An 18,589-nucleotide genomic window follows, 5' to 3' on the forward strand; every position below is an offset into this window, starting at 1 on the left:
CCACTCCTCCGACTGAGCAAGGCTTCAGAAAGTGTCCTCTAGCCATCCACGGAAGGAGGGGAAAGGGGACATGAGAAGCTCCTTTCTTGCCTTCCTGCTGTGGTGAGAGCTGCAGCAGCAACCACAAGTGCCAGCCTTTGTGGGTGGTTAGGGTTGAGTAAAGCTTTGTTTTGAGTATTTCCCTGGGCCAGTGTGGTGCCTATGTTCAAGGAAGGGAGGAAAGTGGATCCGGAGAACTTCAGGCCTATCAGCCTGACCTCTATCCTGGGGAAGATCTTGGAAAAAATTACCAGAGACCGTTCTTGACAAACTGGCTGATGGCAACATCCTGAGGGATAGCCAGCACGGGTTTGTTGCAGGTAGGTCTTGCCTGACCAATCTCACCTCCTTCTACGACCAGGTGACCTATCACCTGGACAAGGGAGAGGAGATTGATGTCCTATATCTTGATTTTAAAAAAGCTCTCCTCAAAGCAGTCTGGGAACCAAAGGAGGTAGCGGTATTGCATTGTAAAGCACATCAGAGAGGGAACGACCCCTCCACAAAAGGTAATCGATTTGCTGACGCTACAGCAAAGAGAGCAGCTAAAAGACCTCAGACAGACTTGCTGCCCGAAGTAAGTAATCTGTTACCTCTCCTCCCAGACTTATACCAGCCTGTGACACCACAGTACGGGGAAAGAGACAAACAATTGATAAGAGAGTTTCAAGCAAAGAAGGGGGAGCACGGGTGGCTAGTAGCAAAGGATGGCCGCATTATCATCCCAGCTGCCTGGGTTCATATAGTAGTGAAGAGAGCTCATCATGGCACCCACTACGGACCCAGGGCCCTGATAAGGTGGATCAGTCACTATGTAACTGGAGTGGGATTAAGAGAGGCTGCCAAGAAGGTATCAGAGACATGTGAGGTCTGCCAGAGAAATAACCCAAAAGGAGGGAGAAAAGAAACTTCAGGACATCAGAGAATAGGCAATGGGCCAGGAGAAGAATGGCAGGTGGATTTTACTGAGTTACCCCGGCAAGAGGGGATGAGATATCTCCTTGTCTTTGTGGACACTTTCTCTAATTGGGTTGCGTGCTTCCCGTGTCGGACTGCCCAAGCCCGAGAGGTGGTCAAGGCACTCCTACGAGAAATCATACCTCGCTTCGGACTTCCAAAAGGAATAGGGTCAGACAATGGCCCACATTTCATTGCACAAATTACTCAGAAGGTTTCTGAGTTCCTGGGAATCAGCTGGCATTTACACAGCCCTTGGAGACCCCAGTCCAGTGGAAAGGTGGAACGTATGAATCAGACCTTAAAAAGACACCTTGCAAAGATTTGCCAAGAAGCTCGACTCAAATGGCCAGAGGCCCTACCCTTGGCCCTGTTGCGAGTAAGGGTCGCACCACATTCCAAATTGGGATTAAGCCCATTTGAGATAATGTATGGTAAGCCTTACCCTCTGAGTCTGCCCATGGGTACTGAACAACAGTTACATGTTTTAGGAGAGGGAATGATTAGAGAATATGTATGGTCTTTGGTTTCTGTTTTGTCTTCCATCCATCAGCAGGTACGGGACGTGCTGCAGACACAGGACCAGTCTCCTGCCCCGGAAATCGATTATTACCTGGGAGTTACGCCCTTGTGAAAGATTGGAACTAGGAACCACTTCAAGCCAGATGGAAGGACCCATATAGGGTACTTTTAACGACCCCGACGGCAGCAAAGCTCGAAGGAATCAAGAGTTGGATACATTCCAGTCGCCTAAAGCCGGTGGCTAAACCAGAACAAGAAGAAACTCCTGCAAACTCCGGGACCGGAGGCAGAGAACAGTGGAAGGTGGAGCCAATAAGAGACTTAAAATTCCTATTCAAAAGAAAGGAACTTTAAATAATTTGTCAATCTTTGATCAAGTTTTACAAGCCTTATTATGAAATTGTTCAAGGTTTTAGTGTGGGGCACCCTGATCTGTCCACTCCTCCTTATAGGAGGGGAAAATCTTTTACCACAAGAATTTGACCCTCAGGAAAATGTCTGGATTTATCTGGCCCGGGAAATATTAAATAGAACGGACTTCTGCTTAGCGGGAGGGATCAATGCTCACCTGGTTTTTACCTCATGCTTAATTGCAGTACCTACCCCTTTGAAAATTTTACAAAATTATACTATGCTGAAAGATGTAAAGAAGGAAAATACATATCAGGATATATATAAGTGGGGGACTATTGTAAAAGAGAAAAGCAGAGACATGTTTTCTGTACGGGTTCAGGCAATAGCTAATGCTTCTGAATGTTTCCTAATAGTTAATTGTACTAATAATTGCTTTAAATTGAACCAAGGTAGAAAAATCCTCTGTAATAAGACCAGTCAAATATCCTATGTATACACACATACCATCCTTCCTCGAGGATGGTTTCTGGCCTGCGGGAGAATGATATATTCATACCTTCCAACGAATGCTACTGGGGGACCATGCACCATTGCCCGGGTAACTGCAGCTCTTCCAAGGAAGTCTGACCTAATGCACACTGAACAAACCCCTCTTGGTGGGAGGTTTAAACGAGCATACACTACTCTCACTGCTGATTGTGACGAGAATGATTCCCCTGGACTATTATCTAAGGCAGAATACATAGCATTAGCTGCATCTATGGTGGGGGTTCCGGGTCTTGCTGTAAGTAATAGCAGAAATCTTAATGCAGTGGCCTGTGTTTTAGCAAAAGGACTAAATGCTACATCTCGAGCGCTCTCAGCCTTGAATGCTGAACAAAAACAACTAAGGGACGCTGTCTTAGAGAATAGAGCCGCTATTGATTATCTCTTGTTGCGACACAATCTGGGGTGTGAAACCTTAAAAGGAATGTGCTGCTTCAACCTCACTGATAATTCTGTGCTAATTGAAGACAAAATTAGTGCCTTACAACGATTGACACAGACGTTGAAAGAATCATCTGGTTTAGACTTTTCCTGGTTAACTTCCTGGCTTCCCAATTTTGGATGGTTGAAACAGTTATTTAGTATGGTTGTTCTGTTTTGTTTTATAGGGATTATGGTTTGTTTCTGTATCCAATGTATACCTGTTTTCATCACATCTATCTTCAGGCCTAAGGTAAATCAAATGATTTTGTAAACAAAGAAAGCTGAGAATACTAGATTTGTGTTAAGTCAAATTGAATGGAGTAATCATAATAATAATAATAATTAAAAATGCTCCAGAGGAGGGAATATAAGGTGTGACCTAGAAACTACTATGCAAAGCCTAAGCAAAAGTGAATGTTATGTGACGAATGCCCATCTGCAATGATAAGGAGGAGACAGTCTTAGATAAAGGAGGCTTGAAAACAAAAACAGAATCAGAGTACTGGGTCAAAGAGCTCATTGAAATACTAAAAATCACGCCCCTAGGTGGGGAAGAGGTATGCTAATGAAACATACATGTATGTTAATGAGATACATGGCTAAAACACAGGTATAGAGACATGCTCAGTAAAGAACTCCTTGCGTCACTCCTTTATAGCCAATTAGCAAACAAAGGATGCTTATGAAGGTTCAAACCCCTGTATAAAAGTGGCTTAGAATTGAAAATCTGGTGTGCTTGTTCTGTGAAATTATTCCGCTTGCACCTTTTATTGCTAGCAATAAATCTTCTTTATCCTTTCACCCCTGGTATCTTTATTGGCCTTTGCATACCAGGCACGAACCCAGACTTGAGCTGGGGCTCAACAGGAGGACTGGATTTAGTTTGGACTGCGTCACCAGCCTGAGCAGCTCTTCCCCACGGACACTCAGGGAGTCTTGGGGACCGACTGCCCTGGGCAGGTGGCTTCTGGCAAGGCTTCTCCATGCAGCCAGGAGGCATGCCTGGTCCTGGTTCTGTGGTGTAATGGCCAGCACTCTGGACTCTGAATCCAGTAATCCGAGTTCAAGTCTCGGCAGAGCCTCTGGTATGTCTTCTTTGCGCTGCCAGCTCTTGCAAAGAGGTGACTGGGCTCTCTTGTGGACTTTTCTCTCCTTTACTCTTTCCCATATTTGCAGGGGTATACAAAATACAGCCTATGGCCGGGATCTGGCCCACGGCATGAAGCTTTCCAGCTCACAGACCAGGGGCAGTCCAAGCTGTGGCCCCTGCGGCCAGTTCTGCCAACCTGGGCACACAGTGGGACTGGGGCAACCATAGTTTTCCTCTCCCCACTGGCAGCAACGCAGCGTCAGCAGCCAGATGCTGCTCCCCACCTGCCATGGCCCCATCACATCCCCTCGCCTGAGCCTGGCCTGCCTGCTGGGTCCTCAGCCAGGCCCCATGGGATCCCGCCAGTCCGCCCATTCTGCCTGGCATCCCCAGCAGTGGGGTTGACATGGAGACGTCCGAGTCACAGGTGATTCATTGCCCTTGCCCACCTCTCCACACCTCCGTGCTGAGTCAGCACCTCATCCTGCCCTGCCGTGCCCGGATGGATCAACTCCCTCAAATCTGGAAATCCATGCATTTTTAGAAAATGATATGCCATGGGTGCGTGAGCATGAGGGAGTCACATGGAGAGCAGGAGCTCAGAAAGGGATCTGGGGTCCTCGTGGCAGCCAAGACAAAGAAACAAAGACACAGAAGGTAGCCCAATCACTTCCCCGTGGTTATAGTGTTTTCCTCTTTGTTTCTTTCAGTTGTGGCCAGTGATTCTTGATCAGCTTTGGATCATGAGAGTCAAGATCACCCAGAATCTTGGGCCTGCTTCTCATTGGAGTGAACCAGAAGGGAAGGAAGGGTGACCTTTACCTTTTCTTTCTCAGGACTTGGATAAAGCCATGTGGGCATCAAGCATTGGTGGTTCAATAGTAGAATTCCTGCCTCCCATGCAGGAGACCTGGGTTCAATTCCCAGCCAATGCAGAGGCTTCCAATCAATCCTTTGCAGGCCTTCACACCCTAATGTTGCTCTTGACACAGGTATTTGTTGTTGGTATCTTGCACTGATTTCTTGACTTTAAAAAAAACCCAGCAAACATCGTCTGATGCAAAGATCTCAGAAAAGGCAGAACAGGGCAGCATTTTTTGACATTACTGATTCCTTTTTGAAACTTCTGGGTTTATCTTATGAATCATGTATGGATATATACACAGTGAGCAGTGCTAATAGTGTGGCACCATTAATAAAATCTCATGGCCCTCCAGAGTGCCCAATCACCCTGGCTGCAAATTACTCTTCTAGATTATTTCATCTGCACTGAGAGGATGCTACACATAGAAAGAAGATGAACCAAAGTGAAGCCTTCACCCCATGCCTTGCCCAGCAAGTAAAATGAATAGTGCAACCAAGAGAAACCCCATATATTTAATGCCTTAATTTCATTTCAGTCTTGACAAAAAGGGTCCACTGTCCATTGAGAAATGCAGCTGGCAGTAAGGAAAGGGGAGGAGGGAATGAGAGCATTGCTCCCCTTTCACTGCCCTCTTCTATTTTCTAGCCCCCTCCACACCTAGCTTGCCTCCCTTTTCCTTTTTTTTGTTTTTTTGTTTTTGCAAAACTCTGGGGATGCTTGCAGAAAGGGTGTTGACTCTGTATCACTCCCCAGGGATGGCTGTTTCCCCAAAGTCAGACATATAGTACCACAAAAGGCCTTTTTGTACAGAAAGTAAAGTAACACCTCAGCAAAGGAGAAGCTCTGCCCCCTCCCTTACTCACCACCACAACCACAGAGCACTCTTTACTTTGCAACGTAGAAGAGAAACCCTGGGGAGAATCTGTTGTCTGGATATGGACAGACATCCCTGCAAGGCCTAAAATTAAACCCTGCTGTGCAAAAAAGGACTTTTTTGCGCTGTCCCAGGGCTGTCATCAGGAACAATCACCTCCACCCACTCTGTCCTGTGCTCGCTTCAAATCTAGGCACTGCGGTCACCAGAGAGGGGAACCAGAGTCCGTGGCTCCAAGCAAAGAGTCTGAAAACAGGTTTGCTACGTGCACAGGGCTATCCCAAGGGGATGTTGTCATCTTGCCTGTAGGCCTGGTGGAGAGAAGGGACACTGGGAAAAGTGTGCTGTAGGACTCTTTGGGACTGGGAAACTGAGTGGACTTAACCCATTTACAGCAGGGGTGGGCAAAATATTGCCCACAGACCAGACCCAGCCTGCCAGACCATCCTATCCATCCCATAGGGCCCCTAAGTTATTTAGAAAATTAACATTTGTGTGGTCCTAGCTGCTTGTCAAAGATGACAGGTGCTAGAGGCAGTAGGATCCAGGGGAAGCTGGCAGCAGGACCTAGCAGCCCAGCAGCAAGTCCTGGCAGCCCCCAACCTTCACCCCCCACAACCAGAAGCCTCTGCCTAGTGAAGACTTCTGACCTGGGACTGTGGGGCTGACCCTGCCTCCCTCCACCCGAGAGGGAAATTCAGATAAGAGTCGGGGTGGGAGGGAGGCAGGAGAGGACTGCAGGCGATTGCCCCAGTCCTCGGGGCCAGGCCAACTCCTGCTGAGTCTTGTGGTCGTGACCATGCAGCTGGGAACCACGTGGTGCCGAAGCACCACGGCAGCAGTTAGGAAAGTGGCAGTTGGTGGGAGCGAGTAGGAGTGATCAGACGTGCAGGAGTAAAGTGACAGCTGGGTGAGAGTGCAGGGCCTGCACGCTCCTGAAAGGGCCACAGCCTCGGCGCAGGTCTTTACACTGCACCCCCACTCCCAGCTCTGCGTCCCCGGGGCAGGATGGCCAGGAACGGCTCCAGCACCACCAGCTCCAGCACCTGCTCCTTGCTGCGGCGCTGGGGCTCCAGGCAGCCCTGGCAGAGCTCCGCAGGCGGCTGCAAACCTCCTGCAGCCCCTTGGCTGCCAGGTAGCGGAGGACCCAGGGCAGTAACGCCAGGTCTGTGGGGTGGGGAGGTTGTGCTCCAGTGCCAGCTGGGGGGGGGGGGTCTCTGAGGGGATCTCAGCCTCAGGATGGGGCTGCATGGTCTGCATCACCTCCTGCCCCGCATCTCCCATTGTTGGACCAGCTGCTGCTTTGCTGGCCATGGTGCCAACCACCACGGGGACGCCGCTGGTCCCAGCCTGGGGACAACAAAGACATTTCTTGCCCCCTCAGCTCCTGCCTGGAGTCCTCCTGGGTCCTGCTCCTCCAGCATCACCTCCGGCTGCAAAGAGATGGGCCACAGCTGCCCCGGGCTCCAGTGTTGCCCTGGGGGGTCAGGCCAAATCAGGATCTATATATTGCACTGTTAGACAGGAGGGTTTGATACAAGTGGAAACAGGGTGAGATCACTAAAGATGAATATCCCTCCTCTGCTTGTGCTTTTAGGGAGGTAGTTAGGCGGGCCAAAGCTACCATGGAGCTGAGGATGGCAACCCAAGTAAAGGACAACAAGAAATTGTTTTTTAGATATATAGGGAGTAAAAGGAAGGCCCAGGGAGGAATAGGACCCCTGCTAAATGGGCAGAAACAATTGGTGCCGGACAGGGGGGACAAGGCTGAACTCCTCAACGAGTTCTTTGCCTCAGTGTTCCTAAGTGAGGGGCACGACAAGTCTCTCACTGGGGTTGTAGAGAGGCAGCAGCAAGGCGCCAGACTGCCATGCGTAGACCCTGAGGTGGTGCAGAGTCACTTGGAAGAACTGGATGCCTTTAAGTCGGCAGGCCCGGATGAGCTCGAGGATGGTTTCTGGCCTGCGGGAGAATGATATATTCATACCTTCTAGCGAATGCTACTGGGGGACCATGCACCATTGCCCGGGTAACTGCAGCTCTTCCAAGGAAGTCTGACCTAATGCACACTGAACAAACCCCTCTTGGTGGGAGGTTTAAACGAGCATACACTACTCTCACTGCTGATTGTGACGAGAATGATTCCCCTGGACTATTATCTAAGGCAGAATACATAGCATTAGCTGCATCTATGGTGGGGGTTCCAGGTCTTGATGTAAGTAATAGCAGAAATCTTAATGCAGTGGCCTGTGTTTTAGCAAAAGGACTAAATGCTACATCTCGAGCGCTCTCAGCCTTGAATGCTGAACAAAAACAACTAAGGGACGCTGTCTTAGAGAATAGAGCCGCTATTGATTATCTCTTGTTGCGACACAATCTGGGGTGTGAAACCTTAAAAGGAATGTGCTGCTTCAACCTCACTGATAATTCTGTGCTAATTGAAGACAAAATTAGTGCCTTACAACGATTGGCACAGACGTTGAAAGAATCATCTGGTTTAGACTTTTCCTGGTTAACTTCCTGGCTTCCCAATTTTGGATGGTTGAAACAGTTATTTAGTATGGTTGTTTTGTTTTGTTTTGTTTTGTTTTATAGGGATTATGGTTTGTTTCTGTATCCAATGTATACCTGTTTTCATCACATCTATCTTCAGGCCTAAGGTAAATCAAATGATTTTGCAAACAAAGAAAGCTGAGAATACTAGATTTGTGTTAAGTCAAATTGAATGGAGCAATCATAATAATAATAATAATTAAAAATGCTCCAGAGGAGGGAATGTAAGGAGTGACCTAGAAACTACTATGCAAAGCCTAAGCAAAAGTGAATGTTATGTGACGAATGCCCATCTGCAATGATAAGGAGGAGACAGTCTTAGATAAAGGAGGCTTGAAAACAAAAGCAGAATCAGAGTACTGGGTCAAAGAGCTCATTGAAATACTAAAAATCACGCCCCTAGGTGGGGAAGAGGTATGCTAATGAAACATACATGTATGTTAATGAGATACATGGCTAAAACACAGGTATAGAGACATGCTCAGTAAAGAACTCCTTGCGTCACTCCTTTATAGCCAATTAGCAAACAAAGGATGCTTATGAAGGTTCAAACCCCTGTATAAAAGTGGCTTAGAATTGAAAATCTGGTGTGCTTGTTCTGTGAAATTATTCCGCTTGCACCTTTTATTGCTAGCAATAAATCTTCTTTATACTTTCACCCCTGGCATCTTTATTGGCCTTTGCATACCAGGCACGAACCCAGACTTGAGCTGGGGCTCAACAGGAGGACTGGATTTAGTTTGGACTGCCTCACCAGCCTGAGCAGCTCTTCCCCACGGACACTCAGGGAGTCTTGGGGACCGACTGCCCTGGGCAGGTAGCTTCTGGCAAGGCTTCTCCATGCAGCCAGGAGGCATGCCTGGTCCTGGTTCTGTGGTGTAATGGCCAGCACTCTGGACTCTGAATCCAGTAATCCGAGTTCAAGTCTCGGCAGAACCTCTGGTATGTCTTCTTTGCGCTGCCAGCTCTTGCAAAGAGGTGACTGGGCTCTCTTGTGGACTTTTCTCTCCTTTACTCTTTCCCATATTTGCAGGGGTATACAAAATACAGCCTATGGCCGGGATCTGGCCCACGGCATGAAGCTTTCCAGCTCACAGACCAGGGGCAGTCCAAGCTGTGGCCCCTGCGGCCAGTTCTGCCATCCTGGGCACACAGTGGGACTGGGGCAACCACAGTTTTCCTCTCCCCCACTGGCAGCAACACAGCGTCAGCAGCCAGATGCTGCTGCCCACCTGCCATGGCCCCATCACAACCCCTCGCCTGAGCCTGGCCTGCCTGCTGGGTCCTCAGCCAGGCCCCATGGGATCCCGCCAGTCCGCCCGTTCTGCCTGGCATCCCCAGCAGTGGGGTTGACATGGACACGTCCGAGTCACAGGTGATTAATTGCCCTTGCCCACCTCTCCACACCTCCGTGCTGAGTCAGCACCTCATCCTGCCCTGCCGTGCCCGGATGGATCAACTCCCTCAAATCTGGAAATCCATGCATTTTTAGAAAATGATATGCCATGGGTGTGTGAGCATGAGGGAGTCACATGGAGAGCAGGAGCTCAGAAAGGGATCTGGGGTCCTCGTGGCAGCCAAGACAAAGAAACAAAGACACAAAAGGTAGCCCGATCACTTCCCCGTGGTTATAGTGTTTTCCTCTTTGTTTCTTTCAGTTGTGGCCAGTGATTCTTGATCAGCTTTGGATCATGAGAGTCAAGATCACCCAGAATCTTGGGCCTGCTTCTCATTGGAGTGAACCAGAAGGGAAGGAAGGGTGACCTTTACCTTTTCTTTCTCAGGACTTGGATAAAGCCTGATCAGCATCAAGCATTGGTGGTTCAATGGTAGAATTCCTGCCTCCCATGCAGGAGACCTGGGTTCAATTCCCAGCCAATGCAGAGGCTTCCAATCAATCCTTTGCAGGCCTTCACACCCTAATGTTGCTCTTGACACAGGTATTTGTTGTTGGTATCTTGCACTGATTTCTTGACTTTAAAAAAAACCCAGCAAACATCGTCTGATGCAAAGATCTCAGAAAAGGCAGAACAGGGCAGCATATTTTGACATTACTGATTCCTTTTTGAAACTTCTGGGTTTATCTTATGAATCATGTATGGATATATACACAGTGAGCAGTACTAATAGTGTGGCACCATTAATAAAATCTCATGGCCCTCCAGAGTGCCCAATCACCCTGGCTGCAAATTACTCTTCTAGATTATGTCATCTGCACTGAGAGGATGCTACAAATAGAAAGAAGATGAACCAAAGTGAAGCCTTCACCCCATGCCTTGCCCAGCAAGTAAAATGAATAGTGCAACCAAGAGAAACCCCATATATTTAATGCCTTAATTTCATTTCAGTCTTGACAAAAAGGGTCCACTGTCCATTGAGAAATGCAGCTGGCAGCAAGGAAAGGGGAGGAGGGAATGAGAGCATTGCTCCCCTTTCACTGCCCTCTTCTATTTTCTAGCCCCCTCCACACCTAGCTTGCCTCCCTTTTCCTTTTTTTTTTGTTTTTTTTGTCTTCGCTAAACTCTGGGGATGCTTGCAGAAAGGGTGTTGACTCTGTATCACTCCCCAGGGATGGCTGTTTCCCCAAAGTCAGACATATAGTACCACAAAAGGCCTTTTTGTACAGAAAGTAAAGTAACACCTCAGCAAAGGAGAAGCTCTGCCCCCTCCCTTACTCACCACCACAACCACAGAGCACTCTTTACTTTGCAACGTAGAAGAGAAACCCTGGGGAGAATCTGTTGTCTGGACATGGACAGACATCCCTGCAAGGCCTAAAATTAAACCCTGCTGTGCAAAAAAGGACTTTTTTGCGCTGTCCCAGGGCTGTCATCAGGAACAATCACCTCCACCCACTCTGTCCTGTGCTCGCTTCAAATCTAGGCACTGCGGTCACCAGAGAGGGGAACCAGAGTCCGTGGCTCCAAGCAAAGAGTCTGAAAACAGGTTTGCTACGTGCACAGGGCTATCCCAAGGGGATGTTGTCATCTTGCCTGTAGGCCTGGTGGAGAGAAGGGACACTGGGAAAAGTGTGCTGTAGGACTCTTTGGGACTGGGAAACTGAGTGGACTTAACCCATTTACAGCAGGGGTGGGCAAAATATTGCCCACAGACCAGACCCAGCCTGCCAGACCATCCTATCCATCCCATAGGGCCCCTAAGTTATTTAGAAAATTAACATTTGTGTGGTCCTAGCTGCTTGTCAAAGATGACAGGTGCTAGAGGCAGTAGGATCCAGGGGAAGCTGGCAGCAGGACCTAGCAGCCCAGCAGCAAGTCCTGGCAGCCCCCAACCTTCACCCCCCACAACCAGAAGCCTCTGCCTAGTGAAGACTTCTGACCTGGGACTGTGGGGCTGTCCCTGCCTCCCTCCACCCGAGAGGGAAATTCAGATAAGAGTCGGGGTGGGAGGGAGGCAGGAGAGGACTGCAGGCGATTGCCCCAGTCCTCGGGGCCAGGCCAACTCCTGCTGAGTCTTGTGGTCGTGACCATGCAGCTGGGAACCACGTGGTGCCGAAGCACCACGGCAGCAGTTAGGAAAGTGGCAGTTGGTGGGAGCGAGTAGGAGTGATCAGACATGCAGGAGTAAAGTGATAGCTGGGTGAGAGTGCAGGGCCTGCACGCTCCTGAAAGGGCCATGGCCTCGGCGCAGGTCTTTACACTGCACCCCCACTCCCAGCTCTGCGTCCCCGGGGCAGGATGGCCAGGAACGGCTCCAGCACCACCAGCTCCAGCACCTGCTCCTTGCTGCGGCGCTGGGGCTCCAGGCAGCCCTGGCAGAGCTCCGCAGGCGGCTGCAAACCTCCTGCAGCCCCTTGGCTGCCAGGTAGCGGAGGACCCAGGGCAGTAACGCCAGGTCTGTGGGGTGGGGAGGTTGTGCTCCAGTGCCAGCTGGGGGGGGGGGGTCTCTGAGGGGATCTCAGCCTCAGGATGGGGCTGCATGGTCTGCATCACCTCCTGCCCCGCATCTCCCATTGTTGGACCAGCTGCTGCTTTGCTGGCCATGGTGCCAACCACCACGGGGACGCCGCTGGTCCCAGCCTGGGGACAACAAAGACATTTCTTGCCCCCTCAGCTCCTGCCTGGAGTCCTCCTGGGTCCTGCTCCTCCAGCATCACCTCCGGCTGCAAAGAGATGGGCCACAGCTGCCCCGGGCTCCAGTGTTGCCCTGGGGGGTCAGGCCAAATCAGGATCTATATATTGCACTGTTAGACAGGAGGGTTTGATACAAGTGGAAACAGGGTGAGATCACTAAAGATGAATATACCTCCTCTGCTCGTGCTTGTAGGGAGGCAGTTAGGCGGGCCAAAGCTACCATGGAGCTGAGGATGGCAACCCAAGTAAAAGACAACAAGAAATTGTTTTTTAGATATATTGGGAGTAAAAGGAAGGCCCAGGGAGGAATAGGACCCCTGCTAAATGGGCAGAAACAATTGGTGACGGACAGGGGGGACAAGGCTGAACTCCTCAACGAGTTCTTTGCCTCAGTGTCCCTAAGCGAGGGGCACGACAAGTCTCTCACTGGGGTTGTAGAGAGGCAGCAGCAAGGCGCCAGACTGCCATGCGTAGACCCTGAGGTGGTGCAGAGGCACTTGGAAGAACTGGATGCCTTTAAGTCGGCAGGCCCGGATGGGCTCCATCCGAGGGTGCTGAAGGCACTGGCCGACATCATTGAAGAGCCACTGGCGGGAATATTTGAACGCTCGTGGCGCATGGGCCAAGTCCCGGAGGACTGGAAAAGGGCCAGTGTGGTCCCCATTTTCAAAAAGGGGAGGAAGGAGGACCCGGGCAACTATAGGCCAGTCAGTCTCACCTCCATCCTTGGTAAAGTCTTTGAAAAAATTATCAAGGCTCACATTTGTGAGAGCCCGGCAGGGCAAATTATGCTGAGGGGAAACCAGCACGGGTTTGTGGCGGGCAGATCGTGCCTGACCAACCTAGTCTCTTTCTATGACCAGGTTACGAAACACCTGGACACAGGAGGAGGGGTGGATGTCGTATACTTAGACTTCAGGAAGGCCTTCGATACGGTATCCCACCCCATACTGGTGAACAAGTTAAGAGGCTGTGATGTGGATGACTGCACAGTCCGGTGGGTGGCGAATTGGCTGGAGGGTCGCACCCAGAGAGTCGTGGTAGATGGGTCGGTCTCGACCTGGAAGGGTGTAGGCAGTGGGGTCCCGCAGGGCTGGGTCCTTGGACCGATACTCTTTAATGTCTTCATCAGTGACTTGGACGTGGGAGTGAAATGTACTCTGTCCAAGTTTGCAGATGACACAAAGCTATGGGGAGAAGTGGACACGCCGGAGGGCAGGGAACAGCTGCAGGCAGACCTGGACAGGTTGGACAAGTGGGCAGAAAACAACAGGATGCAGTTCAACGAGGAGAAATGCAAAGTGCTGCACCTAGGGAGGAAAAATGTCCAGCACACCTACAGCCTAGGGAATGACCTGCTGGGTGGCACAGAGGTGGAAAGGGATCTTGGAGTCCTAGTGGACTCCAAGATGAACATGAGCCGGCAGTGTGACGAAGCCATCAGAAAAGCCAATGGCACTTTATCGTGCATCAGCAGATGCATGACGAATAGGTCCAGGGAGGTGATACTTCCCCTCTATCGGGCGCTGGTCAGACCGCAGTTGGAGTACTGCGTGCAATTCTGGGCGCCACACTTCAAGAGGGATGCGGATAACCTGGAGAGGGTCCAGAGAAGGGCAACTCGTATGGTCAAGGGCCTGCAGACCAAGCCCTACGAGGAGAGACTGGAGAAACTGGACCTTTTCAGCCTCCGCAAGAGAAGGTTGAGAGGCGACCTTGTGGCTGCCTATAAGTTCATCACGGGGGCACAGAAGGGAATTGGTGAGTATTTATTCACCAAGGCGCCCCCGGGGGTTACAAGAAACAATGGCCACAAGCTAGCAGAGAGCAGATTTAGACTGGACATTAGGAAGAACTTCTTCCCAGTTCGAGTGGCCAAGGTCTGGAACGGGCTCCCAAGGGAGGTGGTGCTCTCCCCTGCCCTGGGGGTCTTCAAGAGGAGGTTAGATGAGTATCTAGCTGGGGTCATCTAGACCCAGCACTCTTTCCTGCCTATGCAGGGGGTTGGACTTGATGATCTATTGAGGTCCCTTCCGACCCTAACATCTATGAATCTATGAATTGCACATATACAAAACACACACAAATCCATTAGGTGTATACACACACACTCTACGAGCTCAGGCACATACACATCTAAACCAGCCTAGGCACATGCGTACTTAGCACCAATTCAAGCACATACACTATACACCCCAAAAGTTAGACACAGAAGATTAATTCATATATCATGCACACAATGCCATATAGATATATGTATACACACACACACACACACACTCACACTAGCAACTGAGATACACACAGATTCAAAATAACCAGTTTAAATTCATGCACACCTATTACCAGTTTAAGCCCATACACACACCAGATTTAGACAGAATTAGTTACCAGTTACCAACACCTGCACATCCAATACACATACGTGGATTACTAATTCATATACCACACACACACACACACAATGATATCTATATATGTGTGCATATATATGTGTATTCACTAATTCACACACGTACCACCCACCTACACATACACGCAGGTGAGTTCCTAAGTTGGGTGTTGTGATGTGTATGTATGCATGTGTTTAGTGTACTTGGGATACTTGGGGAAAGGTTAAGATAAGAAAGTAGAAGTGTAGGGAGTTAAAGCTACTGGAAATGAAAGTCACTGGGACCGGGATTAGAACTGGTAGGCTAGATGGGCCTGGACTGAAGAACTGAGACTTAGGGGTAACTTTAGGTTAATTGATCTTAATTGATTAAAAGACAGCGCCCAAAGCCTGCAGAATAGGGAAGCATGTCTGCACAGAGGCTGGGTCTGGAGCCAGAGCTACGGGAAGCTGAAAAGGTAGATGGGGAGAGGGAAAAATGGGACTAAGGGAAAGTGTGGGTGTTAAAGAGGGGCTCTGGGTGTGGGGAGCCAGAAGATGGCTCTGGGGCAGCTAGAGAAGTAGTAGGTGCTGGAAGCGGGAGCAAGCAGCAGGAGCTGGGAAGCTGCAAGGTGGGGGGAGCCTGAAAGCAGAGAGATGAACAGCAGAATATCACAGAAAAAGCAGCAGGAGAAACTGAGAGGCAGCAGGGGCAATGGGAAAGCCCCTTGACCATATTGGCCCTGCTGTCAGGGACCATGAACCCATGGGTGAGTTCGCCCTGCCCAGCGAGCCACCCCTGCACCAAGCGGTTCATGGCCCCCATGATCTGTGTTGCTGTGTGGGATGCATCCATCACCTTGGCTTGAAGGAGAGCTCACCGACAGCTTTACTGGTCACACCAGTGCCCTGTGAGGGAGAGGTAAGTGTGATCTCCACCCCAGCTGCTCCAGATGTTCGAAGTGAAGTGTAAGGACAACTGTGGACCTGCCTTGTGCAGCTTCTCCCTCAAGTACTCCGCACATGCTTCCTACAGGGTTGCCACCACTGTCCTGCTGAAGGCAGTGCGTGTGGGCACTTGGTGTGATGGGACCGCGAGTGCCATGAGCCATCTGAACCCTGGCTGCTCAAGTAGGAAGAATGGCTGGCCATCGACAGCAAGCATCTCCCCACTGCTCTGGGTGATCTCGCTCAATGTTGGAACGTGCCCTGCTTTTTGTCTGCCTTTCCCCCACTGCTCCAGGGTGGCCTGCCTCTGCTTGGCGGGGATGGGGGCTTTGGAGTGAGAGGGGACTTCCCTTTGGGCGTGCTTCCAGTGGTGCCAGGCTGAGGAGGGGCAAGGGCAAGGTGTGGCGCCTGAGGTGATGCATCAGCAAACCTGTGGTGCTCATGTTTTGTTCCCTTGCTCCGGCTGGTTTTGGCTTAGCAGTACAAACAGATAGCATATGTGGGATCATCTGCCAGCTCAAAATAATCTCAGACCACACTACCTGCTTGCTTCTGGGGCGCGGGTGCATGTGTGGATGCTTCTGCACTTTCCCCCTCCTCAGCAGGCAGAGGCACAGCAAGAGGAGGAGCAGACTCAGCTGAGCTGCTTGCCTCCACCTCTACATAAACCTCCTCTGAAGTGCCTTCTGGGGAAGGAGACCTGACTCAAAGGGAAACTTGAGGGGTGTCAAGCACAAACTCAGCTGATTCCCACTCCTTCCCCAGAACTTCCCTTGCTAGGGCACTGAGATCCAGATTCGGTGCCAGCTCTTCTTCTGGCACGGGAAGGCTCAGCACGGGAAGTGACACAGGGGTGGAGTAGGCTGCTGTGCTGGTTGTGATTGTCGTCATGGTGGGGGGGTTATGTCTGGTGCACATGGAGGGGATGCAGTCTCGGCACAGGCAGTGGCGCTGCTCCCCTCTCCTTGCTGCTTGTAGCAGCCTCGTCCCTTTTAGCTGGAGGGAAGAGGCTGCGTCTCAGTTTGTTGGGGTGGTGTGGGGAACTTACAGCTCTCCCTCTACCCCCTCCTCTACCCCTCCCTGCGAGCTGGCCAGTGTGGCCACCTGCCTTTCCACCACACTTCATGATGTGTTTCATGTCTTCCTTTTCAAGAAATATATAAATGTATTTGCATTCCTATATAAATTAAAAATTGTAGGTGTGGTGCAGTCAAGACATTTATGGAAGCAATAAAAATATATCTGTCTCCATATATAAACTAAAAAAATATAGGTGTGGTGCCAGTAAGAAATTTATGAAAGCAATAGAAATAGATCTGTATATAAATTCAGAAATCTAGGCTTGGGTGTGGTGCAGGCAGGCAAGAAATTTATGAAAGTGATAGAAATATATCGTCTCCCTATATAAATTCAATAGCGGTGGGGTGGTGCAAAGAATGAATGTATAAAAACAAATATATATAGTAAATTCCTATGTAGAGTAAATTCTAGAGTAACCCTATCCAATGTAAGTATAAAATTCAAAAGAATAAAATCAATGAATATAATAATAAAATAAAAGCACCCAGGAGAAGAAGGTATTCTGAAATCCCCCGTGCTAGGGTAGCAAGCAGGGAATCCTTTAGAAAATCAGCGCTGCTAGCCGTAGCGGTGTGACAGTGAGGTGCTAGAGCAGACAGCTCACTAAGTGACCCCAAAACAGAAAGCAGGCCAATTAAATAATGCTGCCTTTTATACAGTTTTTCTGTCCCTCCCCCAGAGCACTGGGGTTGGAAGGGACCTCAGGGAAGGGGATCAATCACTGGTCAGCTACATGTCAATAATGAGAGCACTCCTTCCTCCCCCTTCCTTCCCTCCCCTTACTTTACTGTCTCTTTCCCTGCAGGGAAGCCATTAAAGGTAAGCCCAGCTTCATACTCGAAACTCGAAACATTCCGAATGTTTCAAAACGTTTCGCCCTGCTCTGTTTTGTTTCGACCCTGTTTTGAGCCTCCCATTTTGTTTTGACTTTGCAGTTTCGAGGTCAAAATGGCTTGAAACAGCACCGAAACAAAACAGGCTGCAAAATTTCGCACAGCCCTACTACAGAAGCCATGATATTTTCTTGCTCCACCTCAAGCCGGCACGTAAGCGCCCTCCATCATCCTTTCAGGCAGGCGAACACCCATGCCACGGCCATCCTGCAACTGCTCAGATGGTAGTTAAAAACCAGCTTCCTTCATAAGGCTTCATGACCCAGGGCTTCAGGGGCTAGGCAGCGCCTGCTAATATAACTGGGAGAACGGTGACACCACGGATCACTGTTTTCTCCATGCCAGGCACATACTCTCCTTTCTCCACAAGGCCAGGCAGAGGGGAGTTTCTGAACACGGGTGCATCATGTGTGCTGCCGGCCTACCCGGTATAAATGCTTGTGAACCGGCCCCGAGTTCATGGCTTGCAAGATGACGGAGGCATATCCTTTCCTGTTTGTGAAAGCCGTACCTCTCCCTGCAGGGCACAGCACTGGGGTGTGAGTGCTGTCTAAAGGCCCCACGCAGTTCAACCCCTTCTCGTTAAAGCCATCTATGACTTGTTGAGGATTCACCAGGCAGATGGCTGCAAACAAAACTATCTCCTTAAGCAGCTGGCATACTTCAACACTTACCAGGCTGACCGTGCAGGCAGCCACGCTGAACTGGTTGGCAAGGCAGTGGAGGCTGGATAGGCTGGCCAGTTTCATGATGGCCATTGCAACCCTCTTGTCTGATGGGATGTGGTCAGAAAAGGTATTTAAGGGTCATGGCACCTGGTTTAGGTGGAGATTGCCTCTGGAGAGGCATTTTTGGAAACACAAACTGAAGCATGGGCCTCCAGAACACTCTGGATGCATATGTAAGTAGCTTACCTGAAATGTAGCTAGTAAATGAGAGTTATGTACCTTCAGACGCGTAACAAAGGGCCAACAAGCTGA

General features: G+C 49.9%; 4 non-coding genes across 4 annotated transcripts; all 4 read left to right on the forward strand.

Annotated features, from left to right (window-relative positions):
* Positions 1-3,851: 3,851 nt before the first annotated feature.
* Positions 3,852-3,923, forward strand: TRNAQ-CUG (transfer RNA glutamine (anticodon CUG)). The gene has a single exon. It is a non-coding gene; the product is annotated as a tRNA-Gln (tRNA).
* Positions 3,924-4,795: 872 nt separating this feature from the next.
* TRNAG-CCC (transfer RNA glycine (anticodon CCC)) lies at positions 4,796-4,866 on the forward strand. The gene has a single exon. It is a non-coding gene; the product is annotated as a tRNA-Gly (tRNA).
* Positions 4,867-9,090: 4,224 nt separating this feature from the next.
* TRNAQ-CUG (transfer RNA glutamine (anticodon CUG)) lies at positions 9,091-9,162 on the forward strand. The gene has a single exon. It is a non-coding gene; the product is annotated as a tRNA-Gln (tRNA).
* An 873-nt stretch (positions 9,163-10,035) lies between these two features.
* Positions 10,036-10,106, forward strand: TRNAG-CCC (transfer RNA glycine (anticodon CCC)). Its single transcript has one exon. It is a non-coding gene; the product is annotated as a tRNA-Gly (tRNA).
* The last annotated feature ends 8,483 nt before the right edge of the window (positions 10,107-18,589 follow it).

This window comes from Alligator mississippiensis, chromosome 1 (assembly GCF_030867095.1).
Source record: "Alligator mississippiensis isolate rAllMis1 chromosome 1, rAllMis1, whole genome shotgun sequence".
In the NCBI taxonomy this organism is placed as follows: domain Eukaryota; kingdom Metazoa; phylum Chordata; order Crocodylia; family Alligatoridae; genus Alligator; species Alligator mississippiensis.